This window comes from Glycine soja, chromosome 6 (assembly GCF_004193775.1).
Source record: "Glycine soja cultivar W05 chromosome 6, ASM419377v2, whole genome shotgun sequence".
Lineage (NCBI taxonomy): Eukaryota > Viridiplantae > Streptophyta > Magnoliopsida > Fabales > Fabaceae > Glycine > Glycine soja.
In genome coordinates, this window is record NC_041007.1 from 36,209,379 (window position 1) to 36,215,271 (window position 5,893).

Below are 5,893 nucleotides of genomic sequence, written 5' to 3' on the forward strand. Positions count from 1 at the left end.
AGGGAAAAAAAGAAGCAAGATACTGAGTGGGAGATGATGTCCTAAAATCGCAGACACAAACACTCATTGCATAGATTTCCATATATTCCATAACCTTGTAAACAAATTAAAATATTTTATGATGCCGTAACTTTGTCGAACCTTCAGATATTATTTATATATCTTGGCAGGGTCATGTGTACACTTTCAAAATTTTCAACAGTACATTATGTGCCTAATGTCAATTGGTCAACACAAATATGTTCCTTAAATACATGCACTTATAAGTACGTAACAACAACTCTTTAATGAAAAAAATAGTATTAATAATAAAGCAAGCTGGATTTACCTTAAAATAGGGAGATAATATAATGAAATTAAAAGATGAATCAGAGAGGTCATGACCGGCTTGACTAGAACCCCATTAAAAAAAATGCGAAGAGTTAGGTGTCATATATATTAGTGTTCAGAGTGGAATTGAAGCAGTGTGTTTTAAGCTATACTTCCCAGATTTTAAATATATATTACAAAAAATACATATTTTTATCTGAAGTATTAAAATTAATGACTTAACTTTTTATTTATTTTGCATCAGTCTATTTATTATTTACATATGATTATAAATAATAAAGTAAATAATGCTTCGTAGCACTAACAATTAATTAAAGAGATGAACTAGGTTCAATATATATATATATATATATATATATATTCAACTTTTCAATAAATGTCAATTTTGCTTTTAAATACTTGAAATTAGATATTGATAATCTATTTAGATAACAAATTGGTTATTTTTAATGCTTAATTATACTACTATTTATCCATTTAATTTGGATTATGCGCAACTTTAATTTTTTAATTTTCTTAACACATTAAATCCCTCTATGTTTGGAATTAAACAAATTTTCTGATCTGCTTAAAATCCTTATGCTTTCATTTTATATTCAACAATTTATAAATAGAATTGATTAAATTTTTTTAATTTTTCTTCTACTTAAAACTCGTCAACCATCATATTTTAAAAAAAAACTCAATATTTTTGTCTTCAAACCCTAATTTCACATCCTACAAAATTCTTCAATTTTTTTTATCGAATTTTTACTAAATTTCTAACATCTAAACTCTTAAAATTGTTTATATCCAAATTCTCATATATAAATCACCTCAAAATATTTAAATAAAAATGAGAATTTTAGACAGAAGAAACTTGATAAAGGATTCAATGTTTCTTAATTTTTAAAGTAAAGAGACTTAATTGATAAAAAAAAATATAGAGTTATTGGTAATAGTAAAAATTAGTAATTATTAATTTTTAATGACGAACTAATCGATGGTCTAAATCCCATAAAAAGTAATTAAGCGAAAGTGAAGTTGTTGACAAATTAGCCTGTACCCAGATGACTAAATTATTGTATTTATGTTCTTATAAAAAAACTATTGCATTTATAATGGATATAAATCGTCAGCAGTTATTCATGAGGATTAGGGTGCCATCCATTGATAATTTGGTAACAACTGCCAAATTTTTAATAATCTTTACCTAAACTTGACAATCTGTAATTGATGATTATTTTAATCAATTAATGGGAGTATTAATTTTAATTATATATTAGAAGTAAATTCAGCCATATAGCAGAAATGAGCAACGTGAATGTATCATATGATCAGAATAACATCTCGAAGCTTTATTGAATGATAGCAGAGAATTTATACAAGATGGAATATGCTTGATAGTTGGTTACAACAGAAACCTAACCATACTAGTTAACTAATTAACTATTCTAACTAACTCTTGTGATGCTGCTAAGAGCCCCCCGCAAGCTGGGAATGTATATTCATCATTCCCAGCTTGTTGCAGAGACCTTGAAAAACTACTGGAGACAAAGCCTTGGTGAAGATGTCGGCGAGTTGGTTCGAGGAAGAAGCTTGATGAGTCCTGAATTGATTTTGTTTCGAACAATGTGGCAATCGATTTCGATATGCTTCGTACGTTCATGAAACACTGGGTTGTTCGCGATTTGAATAGTTGATTGGTTATCGCAGTAAAGGGTAGCTGGCTGTATAAAGGAAACACGAAAGTCTTGAAGAAGGTACGTTAACCATTGCAACTCACAAGTGGTGGATGCTAGGGCACGATACTCAGCCTCTGAAGAACTGCAGGAAACCGTAGATTGCTTCTTTGATTGTCAAGATATTAATGAAGAACCGAAATATATAGAAAACCCAATGATTGAGCGTCTTGAATCCCGACACCCTGCCCAATCTGAATCGCTGAAAGCCTGAAGCTGATGTGTTCCTGTGGTTGCGAAGAAAAGTCCCGATCCTGGTGTCCCCTTAAGGTAGCATAAAATACGAAATGCAGCTTGATGATGACTGGTAGTAGGGTTGGCCATGTATTGATTGAGTTGTTGAACAGCGTATGTAATATCAGGACGTGTGTTGGTGAGATAAATAAGTCTCCCAACTAGTCTTCGATAAGAAGAAGAAGTTTCTGCTGGTAGAGGTGTTCCCGACGTAGCTTGTAGCTTTGTTGAGTAGTCCATTGGAGTAGAATGTGGACGACAACCAAGCATACCTGAGTCAGCAAGAATGTCCAGGGTATATTTGCGCTGACATAGATGAATACCTTGTGCAGTACGAGCAATTTCAAGCCCGAGAAAAAATTTCAAGTTCCCTAGATCCTTTATTTTGAACGTTTGATCAAGAAGTGCAGTAATGCTTTGAATTTCATCAATGTTGTTACTTGTCAAGATGATGTCATCAACATAAACCAAAAGAGCTGTGGTTACATTATCAGTGAATCGTAGGAAAAGAGAGTGGTCAGAAGTGGATTGCCGAAAACCATGGGAAATGAGAAAACTCGATAGCCTGGTGAACCACTGCCTACTAGCTTGTTTCAGCCCATACAAAGAGCGCTGAAGACGACAGACGAGGTTAGGGTCCTTGATCGAAAGCCCCGGAGGAATTTGCATGTACACTTCTTCAGCGAGTTCTCCATGGAGGAAGGCATTATTAACATCAAGTTGCCGCAGATGCCATTGATGAAGAGCAGCTAATGCCAGTAGAAGACGCACAGTGGTAAGCTTCGCGACTGGAGAGAACGTATCAAGGTAATCTAAACCTTCCATCTGCATATAACCTTTTGCAACTAAGCGCACTTTATATCTTTCGATGGACCCATCAACATGGTATTTGATTTTGTACACCCAGCGACAACCTATAGCAGTTTTGTGAGGAGGAAGGTTAGTGAGAGTCCAAGTTTTGTTTTCCTGCAAAGCATGTAACTCAACCTGCATCGCCTTAATCCAGCAGTCATGGCGAGAGGCTTCAGCATAGGAAGAAGGTTCTATGTTTGAGGAAATGGTCATGACAAAGTGTTGATGAGATGGTGAAAGGCGTGAGTACGATAGGACTGAGCTTAGTGGATAACGAGCAATAGTGGAAGCACTGGTAGCAGACGAAGTGAGACCTCGATGATAATCTTGTAGATAAGTTGGTGCATGTTTTTGTCGTGTAGATCGACGAAGGTGTGGAGAAGAAGGCTCAGCTTGAGTAGGACCGTTTTGGGTTCTGGGTACAGTAATGATAGTATCAACTGGTGGTTCATATTGGTCGCTGGAGAATGACTCCGGAGTTGGAATAGTAAAAGTAGATTTCAAAGATGATGTTTCAGGGAAATGTGGGAAATGATTCTCATAAAATACGATGTTTCGTGAACAATTGATGCTATGCGAATGAAAATCGTAGACTAAATATCCCTTAGTATGCGTTTTAAAACCAATGAAGATGCATGGATGCGCTCTGGGATCGAGCTTTTGACGATGTGCTTTAAGAGTGTTGATATAACACAAGCAGCCAAACACGCGAAGATTAGATATGTCACGTGGGTGTCCATGAAGTTTCTCATAAGGCGATATGTTATGCAAAAAGGGAGTGGGTATGCAGTTGATCAGATATGCAGCATGAGACAAAGCATAACCCCAAAAGCTGGGTGGTAAGCTTGCCTAAAAAAGAAGAGCACGCGTGACGTTAAGAAGATGCTGATGCTTACGTTCTACGATCCCATTTTGTTCAAGGGTTTCAACACATGACGTTTGATGAATGATTCCTTTGGAAGCGTAAAAATCATGCATGAGGAACTCGGGGCCATTATCGCTTCTTATGATTTTGACTTTACTATCAAATTGTGTTTCAACAGATGCAATGAAGTTCATGATTATGTTTCGTGTCTCAGCTTTTGTATGCATGATATGTACCCATGTGAAACGCGTGTGATCATCAACTATAGTTAGAAAATATCGATGACCATGCATGGAGGGTTTCGAACACGGCCCCCAAATATCTACATGCAACAAATCAAAACTATGTAATGCATATGAATTGCTAGAAGGAAATGGTAGTTTTTTGTGTTTTGCGTAATGACAGGTATTGCATGTAAAACTCTTATTATTTCGCAAAATAGGGTAGTAGGACTGCATACATTGTAGCCTTTCAGACGATGGATGGCCCATTCGAAAGTGCCAAAGGTCAATAGGAACAACATTACACTTAGGATGAACGATAGTGGAACATATGGTATTAGGAATTATTTGGTCAGACGTGAGTTGGTAGAGGCCATGTCTCACTTCAACTGTACCAATCTTCACACGATTGCTCGTATCCTGCAAGGTACATGATGTAGAAGAGAATATTAGAGTGCAGTTAGTAGAGGATACTAGTTTGGAAATAGAGATTAGATTAAAGGTAAATGTGGGTATATAGAGAACATCTAGTAAAGTTATGAATGACAAAAGATGCACCACCCCTGAATGGGTGGCGTAGACATGCTGGCCGTTTGGGAGTTTCACCATGATAGGTTCGATTCGATTAAAAGAATGAAGGTTACTTAAGGAACATGTTACGTGATCTGTGGCTCCTGAGTCTAATACCCAGGAGGTAGATGTTTGAGTTCTAAGGGAAGAAGGTATACCTGGGTTAGTCACTGTATCAGTAGAAGATATGGAGGCAACCTGTTTGGTTTGTGGGTGGTTAGAAGCTGTGCTTCCTGCAGATGGTTGTTGGATTAAAGCGAGTAAGGCTTTGCACTGCTCTGGAGAAAAGCTAATAATCTCTTGGGATTCATGACGTTGTTCTTGATCATCTGTGACCTTCCCCTCTACCGCTATCACATTATTTACGCTTGATCTTCCAATGAAAGCTTTGTATCCCGGCGGGTACCCATGTTTCTTGTAGCAGACTTCAATGGTATGTCCAAGCTTGCCACAATGAGTGCACGTTTTCCCATATCTCACATTATTGTTTCTGTTCTTACCATCGTGGTTGAGTGGCATCTCGTGTTTCTTATAGCAGACGTTCTCCATGTGACCCGTACGTCCGCAGAAATCATAAACAACTTTTGCGGCATTGATGGATATATCTCTAGGTTCTAGATTAAGGTTCGAAGAAACATTACCTAATAGTTGACGTTCTTGCTGCACCACATATGAAAAAATCTTTGAAATTGCAGGTAGAGGATCCATAAGAAGCACATGCGATCTGATGTTTCCATACTACTCGTTCAGACCACGCAAGAATTGCATGGCATGATCTTCAAGCTTCCGTTGTGCGATAATGGTGAGCGCGGAACAGGAACACCTGATATTGCATGAACAAGCTGGGTCTGGTCTAAAGTTTTCGATTTCATCCCATATGACTCGCAGTCGGGTAAAGTACTTCGTGACCGAGAGTGCTCCTTGCTTTATCGTTGATGCTTCTTGTTGGAGATCGGAGATTCATAGAAGGTCTCCCTGTGAATATCGCGACTTCAAATCACGCCATATTTCCTCAGCTTTGTCCATCCATAACACGCTTTGCCTGATAGAGGTAGCAACTGAATGAACAATCCAAGAAACAACCATGTTATTGCATCGAC